Raw genomic sequence first — 11,168 nt, forward strand, 5'->3', positions numbered from 1 at the left:
GCATGCTATATCTTATTGTACGTACTTATTGCGGTTACTTCTGGCTTGCTATATCTTATTGTACGTACTTATTGCTGTTACTTCTGGCTTGCTATATCTTATTGTACGTACTTATTGCGGTTACTTCTGGCTTGCTATATCTTATTGTACGTACTTATTGCGGTTACTTCTGGCTTGCTATATCTTATTGTACGTACTTATTGCTGTTACTTCTGGCATGCTATATCTTATTGTACGTACTTATTGCGGTTACTTCTGGCATGCTATATCTTATTGTACCTACTTATTGCTGTTACTTCTGGCTTGCTATATCTTATTGTACGTACTTATTGCTGTTACTTCTGGCTTGCTATATCTTATTGTACGTACTTATTGCGGTTACTTCTGGCTTGCTACTCTTATGGATATGGTTCAAGGCAGGCGGCAGACTATTGTATTGAAATTGTGACATCCAGAATGAAACAATTTATGTGAGACGTCAGTTCATTATTAATGACCTAGTATAACACTATGATTTAGGTTGGAGGGAGGACAAGGCAGCATGACTGTGGTCAATGCTTAACTAAATAAGTAATGGGAGAAAGAGGAGAGGAAGCTAACACACTCAGAACACCATGTAGCAAAGAAAAACTCCTCATATGCAGAGAACACTGAGACACTGAAAGAGGAGAGGTGGAGGAGAGGACGGGCTGCAACGGTGAAAAATAATAGCACCTGTCACAATCCTGAATAAGAGGGCACACCACAATCACAAACCTCACGGAAGAAATACAGTTTTAATAAACTCGACCTCCCACATAATCAGATCTGCTTTATTAAACGCATGCGCTGGATTGTGGGATATATTTATGATTGGGGAGAGGACATTAACATAGAATTGAGTTTGCATGCAGAAGGGGCACTGTGAGCGAGTGAGTGAGTTCTATCCCTGGCTGTGCCTGCCTGTGCACTCAGACAGTGGGGATGTGATGGGTCCTAGTGAGTGGGCGAGGCTGGGTTGAATGGAGGTCTATGGATGCTGCTGCTGTTATGTTGGAGGGCCAATACATTAGCTTACATTTGGTCCATCACAACAACACCACTTATGAGAGGAGCGCTCCTACAGTAAAGTGAATGCTCAATTTAGTCATTGTACTTCCGTTTGTTATCCTATCTTCCCCTTTTCCCTAATCAGGCAGGAGAGTCAGATAGAGAGCATGTTTCCTGGAAATTGACGTGTAATTTGCTGGCCGCATGTAATGACCAGCCAGAATCAAACAGCATTACACAGGGATGGAGATTTCCATACAGAAGAGCAAACCTTTGCATTATCATTTTCAGTAACAAAGAATGATCTGGATGAGAGAGTGTCACTATGTTAACCAGATTAAGCAAATTTCGAATATCTGACTATACTAATAATGAGACATGTTCAGAATGTACACAAATAAATAAACAATGACTAAACAGAGTAGGAGAGAGAATCCAATTACCATCCCATTGATCTGTAATTGATGTTCCAGGAGTTGATTAGTTATTGACGAGGCAGACTGAAGGAATAACACAAGTTGAGTCCAGAAGTAGAGGGCTGTTTCAGAGACCTGTTCAGGCTCCTGACCTCTGAATGGTCTCAGTGATCTCACTTGTCGTACTGAACAACACAGACTGGCAAAACACAGTGCAGCACATAGACAAAACATGTTACATCATCATTACTCATAAGGTATGAGTGGGTGGCAATACTGTGAAAATCAAAAACCAATGCATGCATCTAACCATGTGTACACGCACACATCATTTTGTTCACAAATAAGTTAAATCATTCAAGAATGAAAAGAAGTTTAAAAAGATCAATGTCCTCCATTGCTTGACTCTTTGCCACTCCCTAGATGTGCTGATGGTGTTTCTTTTCACATTTATTCTAAGCCTTCTCCCATAGTCATTACTGACTACACTCCGGCCACTTCAAAGTAGACAACCAGGGACCGTGTGTTTCTCCTACGGAATCTGAGTCACTCTACTAAACATCTATCACTTCAGGAATTAGCCTGGCCTCTCTCTGTCATTATATTGAGCTTATAAGAGGTGATTAATCTAAACCACTAGTAGGACTCTGTCTTTCCTCTGCTATGGGGACGGGGATGGGAGGGGGGTGTGATAAATGGCCAAATTGTAAAAGACAAAAATATATATATAAAAATTAACTGCAGTAACAAAGGTGGGATTTTATTTTTTAACCTTTATTTAACTAGGCAAGTCAGTTAAGAAGAAATTCTTATTTACAATGAAGGCCTAGGAACCGTGGGTTAACTGCCTTGTTCAGGGGCAGAACGACTGACTGGACATAGTGATAAAATGGTAAAATAGTATTGACTGGACATTGTGATAAAATGGCTGGACTTTCTCTTGGAACTTCCTATGCTAGGTTTGAATGAGCAAAGTAACAGGAGACAAATCTGAACAGGTCATGAGACTCCCATAATATTTCCCATGGGCAGCTGTATGACAGTCTAAAGACAATCTAAAGACAGTATATATTGTATTGTTTGGGATCACATCATGGTGCAGCACATGAGAGACAGGGTCAGGTTAGGTGGGACAGGTGTATTGAGATGAGCCATAGGGGAGATGCTGCTGCTGTGTCTCAGTACGGCTCCATGGACATCAGAGAGAAGCCTGCTGGGCAAAACTGGTTGGTGGAACAGCTGCTTTAAACATCATGTATTTTCTCTGACTTTTGCGCTCTGTTACACATGGCAATGATGATGTTTGTGGTATTGCTAGTTGTAGGCAGAACTAATATCATCAAAATCAATCAAAGCACGTTTTTGGCCTTATTTAGTCGTTTTTACCTGAATAGGTATAATCCTGTTGAAAAATGATGTTAAAAGTACAATTTATATTCCTAAAACATAAGTTGAAAATGATACTGTTGCTGCCGTCAAAACACTGGTTTTAAATGTCCAAATTCATAATCAATATGCTGAAATATGTTGTGATATTTTGAAGACTAAGACATACAAATTACTCACTACACATAGTGCCTGATGAAAGTCGACATTACGCCCTTGCACAGTCTTCACATTCTGCTGCCTTACAATGTAATCCATTTAGATTCAATTTCATTTTCTTTCGGGGACAATTCTACACCTGCATTGCTTGCTGTTTGGGGTTTTAGGCTGGGTTTCTGTACAGCACTTTGAGATATCAGCTGATGTACGAAGGGCTAAATAAATACATTTGATTTGATTTGATTTGATTCCTACCGACACAACCTAATCCACATTTTCAAAATGAATGAAAAATTCAAAACAAAGATCTTGATTGCATGTCTTCATACCCCAGATGTAATACTTGGTGGAAGCACCTTTGGCAGCCATTACAGCTGTGAACAGTTTTGAGATTCTAACAACTTTGCTCCTAAACATGATTTAACTGGGCGCTCTATACTAGAGCTTCTATAGTGACTGTGCAGCAGCCTGAACATTCAACATCCCTAGTAGTGGTAGTGATTGGGGACATCATGGTGTTCTGCTCTATTGCCAAACTGAGTATTTGAATGCACATTATCATTCAGAGAAAGAATCTGAATGAATGTGTATAAAAATGGTGTAAAGCTTAAGGTCATAAAACAAGAATAGAAAAGGTACAAAAAGAGTGATGAGGGTGACAAGTAAGCGACAGTAAGTAAAGTAGGCATACATAAAGAGCAAAGACTCTCGGCAAAGAGAGGACTGAAGACTGCAAAAGAGACATCCTTGTCTTCTTAGTGGGACGTACAGTGGGGCAAAAAAGTATTTAGTCAGCCACCAATTGTGCAAGTTCTCCCACTTAAAAAGATGAGAGAGGCCTGTCATTTTCATCATAGGTACACTTCAACTATGACAGACAAAATTAGAAGAAAAAAAATCCAGAAAATCACATTGTAGGATTTTTTATGAATTTATTTGCAAATTATGGTGGAAAATAAGTATTTGGTCAACAACAAAAGTTTATCTCAATACTTTGTTATATACCCTTTGTTGGCAATGACAGAGGTCAAACGTTTTCTGTAAGTCTTCACAAGGTTTTCACACACTGTTGCTGGTATTTTGGCCCATTCCTCCATGCAGATCTCCTCTAGAGCAGTGATGTTTTGGGGCTATTGCTGGGCAACATGGACTTTCAACTCCCTCCAAAGATTTTCTATGGGGTTGAGATCTGGAGACTGGCTAGGCCACTCCAGGACCTTGAAATGGTTCTTACAAAGCCACTCCTTCGTTGCCCGGGCGGTGTGTTTGGGATCATTGTCATGCTGAAAGACCCAGCCACGTTTCATCTTCAATGCCCTTGCTGATGGAAGGAGGTTTTCACTCAAAATCTCACGATACATGGCCCCATTCATTCTTTCCTTTACATGGATCAGTCATCCTGGACCCTTTGCAGAAAAACAGCCCCAAAGCATGATGTTTCCACCCCCATGCTTCACAGTAGGTATGGTGTTCTTTGGATGCAACTCAGCATTCTTTGTCCTCCAAACACGACGAGCTGAGTTTTTACCAAAAAGTTCAATTTTTGGTTTCATCTGAACATATGACATTCTCCCAATCTTCTTCTGGATCATCCAAATGCTCTCTAGCAAACTTCAGACGGGCCTGGACATGTACTGGCTTAAGCAGGGGGACACGTCTGGCACTGCAGGATTTGAGTCCCTGGCGGCATAGTGTGTTACTGATGGTAGGCTTCGTTACTTTGGTCCCAGCTCTCTGCAGGTCATTCACTAGGTCCCCCCGTGTGGTTTTGGGATTTTTGCTGACCGTTCTTGTGATCATTTTGACCCCACGGGGTGAGATCTTGCATGGAGCCCCAGATCGAGGGAGATTATCAGTGGTCTTGTATGTCTTCCATTTCCTAATACTTGCTCCCACAGTTGATTTCTTCAAACCAAGCTGCTTACCTATTGCAGATTCAGTCTTCCCAGCCTGGTGCAGGTCTACAATTTTGTTTCTGGTGTCCTTTGACAGCTCTTTGGTCTTGGCCATAGTGGAGTTTGGAATGGGACTGTTTGAGGTTGTGGACAGGTGTCTTTTATACTGATAACAAGTTCAAACAGGTGCCATTAATACAGGTGGAGGACAGAGGAGCCTCTTAAAGAAGAAGTTACAGGTCTGTGAGAGCCAGAAATCTTGCTTGTTTGTAGGTGACCAAATACTTATTTTCCACCATAATTTGCAAATAAATTAATTAAAAATCCTACAATGTGATTTTCTGGATTTTTTTTCTCATTTTGTCTGTCATAGTTGAAGTGTATCTATGATGAAAATTACAGGCCTCTCTCATCTTTTTAAGTGGGAGAATTTGCACAATTGGTGGCTGACTAAATACTTTTTTGCCCCACTGTATTTCACAGTTGGTATTTGATGAAATTATTCGGGGACAATTTATCATTATTTCAAACAGTGTGTCCTTCACTACTTGACAATGCCAAGCCGTGACAGTGAAGGAGGAAAAATGCAGCAGCCCTTTACAGTACCAAGGTCAAGAGGACTCATCACTATACACAGTCACACTGCCATGGAAAGACTACAACGGGGACTTTTAAAGGTCACACTTTCACGTTACAGAAATGATGGTTTATTCATTATATCTGCTTCACATATTGTCTGTGGACAACAATTATCAAATATACATACTCAAAGCAAATATGGGATAAAGCCTGCACAATGTGTCACCCGAAAGGTCTCCCTGTAGTACTATAAATCTGTTATGAAAATTCCCTTAATGCCAGTTAAATGGTGTTTCATTGCACTGGTTACAGGCAAATCCTCCCAAAGCATTGGAGGTTGACTGATTAATTGAAATGACTGTAGGGGAAGAAAGTTGCCTTGCATCTCCGTAGCCTATCACCACACACTGATTTAAAGACTGCTATAAAACCGGCTATAAAAACAGACCTTTTCAGTGCTCAATGATTCTATTGGCTGGTATCTCCTCCCATAGCAGTTATTTTCTATTTACACCCTCTGTTCTCTTCTTCCTCCCTTAATTTACCGGACTCTCCTAAAAACACTAACATCAACACTACTTCTCTCTCTCATCCTGGCTGCATTTCCGCAGAGACAAGAGCAAGGCACTATACTGGTGACAGCAATGTCCGATTGGGCGACCACACCAAACATTTTTTTTTAAATACACACACCGAAATATTGAGGATTGGGTATTTCTGTTAACTGGATGATAAATTGTTCCATAGCTGGCCAAGGTAAAAAATCTCAACCCTGGCCTTTTCCAAGACAATAGTTCAAGATACGACAGGGGAATCTAATCAAATCTAATCTCTTGATTGCAAACAGCAGATGAGAAATAAATCACTTAACCTACTGTAGCATTGCCAAACCTGTGCTCAGTCTCAGAGGGAGGGGTTTTGGGTGCTGGGACTTGTTAGCTTGCGTGTTCCTGCATGTCAATGGCTCTTCTCATCGGCTGTAGATCATTTCTATTGCTCTGAGGCGGCCCTGCGTCGTAAATCAGAGAGGTGAGACGTGAGACAGAGACATGCAGGCGAACCCAGAGAGATGGCTTTAATGCATCATGTACACAAGTCATGCACACAGACTACATGAGAACGCATCAAATAACATGTCCTCCAAAACATGTCATTTGTTATTCAATCAGCCATTTGCTATTCCAGAATGATGTTTATGAAAAATAACACAGAATCCATGAACACTAACCATAGGGATAAACTAGAATGCAGTGTATGTGAACAATGATAAGAAAAGTTATGTTTTTTCCTTTATTTTACTAGGCAAGTCAGTTAAGAACAAATTCTTATTTTCAATGACGGCCTAGGAACAGTGGGTTAACTGCCTGTTCAGGGACAGAACGACAGATTTGTACCTTGTCAGCTCGGGGATTCGGACTTGCAACCTTTCGGTTACTAGTCCAACGCTCTAACCACTAGGCTACCCTGCCGCCCCATGTTGACTGTATCCTTCCATGTTTAGGAATATATATGACCATAAGACTGTTTGATTTGGTCACAGTTTGACATGCTGGGACATTGTCCTGAATAAAAAGCATGACAGTTTAAGCGTGAGATTAAAACTGAGAGAGAGTTAATGTACAAATGCAGTGTTATATGACCAAACCCAAGCTGAGAATTGGATCATGACCATTATATAATAATAATAATTCATATAATAATGTTTACATACTGTTTTACCCACTTTATATGTATTCTAGTCATGCCTCATGCTATATAACTACTGCTGTACACACATTTTCTATTCACATACTGTCTATACACACACACCATTCATACATATATATTTACATTCTGGACTCTGGTCCGGGAATCTAAATTCCTGCAATTCTATCAATTTTTCCATCTGGTTTTGTACTGTGTATTAAATAGTGCATTCTTGGCATAGCTCACTCTATTATTTCTACCTCTGTACATATCATTCTTAGTATATCTTGTGTAAATTCATCGAATTGCATTTGGAATACTGTTATAGTGCTATTTGGGTTAATCGGATTCATTCCGACATTTCAAGATGATATACAGTTGAAGTCAGAAGTTTACATACACCTTAGCCAAATACATTTAAACTCAGTATTTCACAATTCCTGACATTTCATCCTAGTAAAAATGCCCTGTCTTAGGCCAGTTAGGATCAGCACTTTATTTTAATAAAGCCCTTCTTACATCAGCTGATGTCACAAAGTGCTGTACAGAAACCCAGCCTAAAACCAAAAACAGCAAGCAACGCAGGTGTAGAAGCACGGTGGCTAGGAAAAACTCCCTAGAAAGGCCAGAACCTAGGAAGAAACCTAGAGAGGAACCAGGGTATGAGGGGTGGCGAGTCCTCTTCTGGCCGTGCCAGGTGGAGATTATAACAGAACATGGCCAAGATGTTCATAGATGACCAGCAGGGTCAAATAATAATAATCACAGTGGTTGTAGAGGGTGCAACAGGTCAGTGTTGCATAGCCTCAGGCAGAACAGTTGAAACTGGAGCAGCAGCACGACCAGGTGGACTGGCGACAGCAAGGGGACAGCAAGGAGCCATCAGGCCAGGCTACTGCACTGCTGTCCTGTCCCTCTCTACCAGCTGTCCAGTGAAGAAAGGATCAACTCAGTAAGAACTGGGATAGAAAACAGCAGAGAGAGAGACAGAGAGAGAGCGAGAGAGAGAGAATTCTTAAATTTACACAGGACACCGGATAAGACAGGAGAAATACTCCAGATATAACAGACTGACCCTAGCCCCCCGACACAAAAACTATTGCAGCATAAATACTGGAGGCTGAGACAGGAGGGGTGGGAGACACTGTGGCCCCGTCCGATGATACCCCCGGACAGGGCCAAACAGGAAGGATATAACCCCACCCACTAGAGGGATATCTCCAACCACCAACTTACCATCCTGAAACAAGGCAGAGTATAGCGCACAAAGATCTAACCCACGGCACAACCCAAGGGGGGGCCCCAACCTGGACAGGAAGATCACATCAGTGACTCAACCCACTCAAATTATGCACCCCTCCTAGGGATGGCATGAAAGAGCACCAGTAACCCAGTGACTCAGCCCCTGTAATAGGGTTTGAGGCAGAGAATAACAGTGGAGAGAGGGGAACCGGCCAGGCAGAGACAGCAAGGGCGGTTCGTTGCTCCAGTGCCTTTCCATTCACCTTCATACTCCTGGGCCAGACTACACTCAATCATAGGACCTACTGAAGAAATGAGTCTTCAATAAAGACTTAAAGGTTGAGACCGAGTCTGTCTCTCTCACATGGATAGGCATCCTTCCATAAAAATGGAGCACTATAGGAGAAAGCCCTGCCTCCAGGTGTTTGCTTAGAAATTATAGGGACAATAAGGAGGCCTGCGTCTTGTGACCATAACGTATGTGTAGGTATGTACAGCAGGACCAAATCAGAGAGATAGGTAGGAGCAAGCCCATGTAATGCTTTGTAGGTTAGCAGTAAAACCTTGAAATCAGCCCTTGCCTTAACAGGAAGCCAGTGTAGATAGGCTAGCACTGGAGTAATATGATCAAATTGTTTGGTTCTATTCAAGATTCCAGCAGCCGTGTTTAGCAAAGTTTATTGAAGTGCAGTTTATTGCTTTTTCCGGGTAGCCGGAAAGTAGAGCATTGCAGTAGTCTAACCTAGAAGGGACAAAAGCATGGATTCATTTTTCTGCATCATTTTTGGACGGAAAGTTTCAGATTTTTGCAATGTTACGTAGATTTAAAAAAAAGCTGTCCTTGAAACAGTCTTGATATGTTTGTCAAAAGAGAGATCAGGGTCCAGAGTAAAGCCAAGGTCCTTCACAGCTGAGACGACTGTACAACCATCAAGATTAATTGTCAGATTCAACAGAAGATCTCTTTGTTTCTTGGGACCTAGAACAAGTATCTCTGTTTAAAACTGTTTAAAAGTAGAAAACTTGCTGACATCCACTTCCTTATGTCTGAAACACAGGCTTCCAGGTAGGGCAATTTTGGGGCTTCACCATGATTCATCGAAATGTACAACTGTGTGTCGTCCGCATAGCAGTGAAAGTTAACATTATGCTTCCGAATGACATCACCAAGAGGTAAAATATATAGTGAAAATAATAGTGGTCCTAAAACGGAACATTAAGGAACACCGAAATTTACAGTTGATTTGTCAGAGGACAAACCATCCACAGAGACAAACTGATATCTTTCCGACAGATAAGATCTAAATCAGGCCAGAACTTGTCCGTGTAGACCAATTTGGGTTTCCAATCTTTCCAAAAGAATGTGGTGATCGATGGTATCAAAAGCAGCACTAAGGTCTAGGAGCACGAGGACAGATGCAGAGCCTCGGTCTGATGCCATTAAAAGGTCATTTACCACCTTCACAAGTGCAGTCTCAGTGCTATGATTGGGTCTAAAACCAGACGGAAGCGTTTCGTATACATTGTTTGTCTTCAGGAAGGAAGTGAGTTGCCACGCAACAGCTTTTACATGAAAATTTGAGAGGAATGGGAGATTCGATATAGGCCGATTTTAGTTTGTTATATTTTCTGGGTCAAGGTTTGGCCTTTTCAAGAGAGGCTTTATTACTGCCACCTTTAGTGAGTCTGGTACACATCCGGTGGATAGAGAGCTGTTTATTACGTTCAACATAGGAGGGCCAAGCACAGGAAGCAGCTCTTTCAGTAGTTTAGTTGGAATAGGGTCCAGTATGCAGCTTGAAGGTTTAGAGGCCATGATTATTTTCATCAATGTGTCAAGAGATATAGTATTAAAAAACTTGAGTGTCTCCCTTGATCCTATGTCCTGGCAGAGTTGTGCAGACTCAGGACAACTGAGCTTTGGAGGAATACGCGGATTTAAAGAGGAGTCCGTAATTTGTTTTCTAATGCTCATGATCTTTTCCTCCTAGAAGTTTATGAATTTATCACTGCTGAAGTGAAAGCCATCCTCTCTTGGGGAATGCTGCTTTTCAGTTAGCTTTGTGACAGTATCAAAAATACATTTAGGATTGTTCTTATTTTCCTCAATTAAGTTGGAAAAATAGGATGATCGAGTAGCGAGGGCTCTTCGATACTGCACTGTATTGCCTTTCCAAGCTAGTCGGAAGACTTCCAGTTTGGTGTAGTGACATTTCCGTTCCAATTTTTCTGGAAGCTTGCTTCAGAGCTCGGGTATTTTCTGTATACCAGGGAGGTAGTTTCTTATGACAAATGTTTTTTGTTTTTAGGGGTGCGACTGCATCTAGGGTATTGCGCAAGGTTAAATTGAGTTCCTCAGTTAGGTGGTTAACTGATTTTTGTACTCTGACGTCCTTGGATAGGTGGAGGAAGTCTGGAAGTGCATCTAGCAATCTTTAGGTTGTCCGAGAATTTATAGCATGGCTTTTGATGATTCTTGGTTGGGGTCTGAGCAGATTATTTGTTATGATTGCACACGTAATAATATGGTGGTCCAATAGTCCAGGATTATGAGGAAAAACATTAAGATCCACAACATTTATTCCATAGGACAAAACTAGGTCCAGAGTATGACTGTGACAGTGAGTAGGTCCAGAGACATGTTGAACAAAACCCAATGAGTCGATGATGGCTCCGAAAGCCTTTTGGAGTGGGTCTGGGGACTTTTCCATGTGAATATTAAAGTCACCAAAAATTAGAATATTATCTGCCATGACTACAAGGCCCAATAGGAATT

This window comes from Oncorhynchus mykiss, chromosome 10, assembly GCF_057628025.1.
Source record: "Oncorhynchus mykiss isolate SJ-2025 chromosome 10, ASM5762802v1, whole genome shotgun sequence".
In the NCBI taxonomy this organism is placed as follows: Eukaryota; Metazoa; Chordata; class Actinopteri; order Salmoniformes; family Salmonidae; genus Oncorhynchus; species Oncorhynchus mykiss.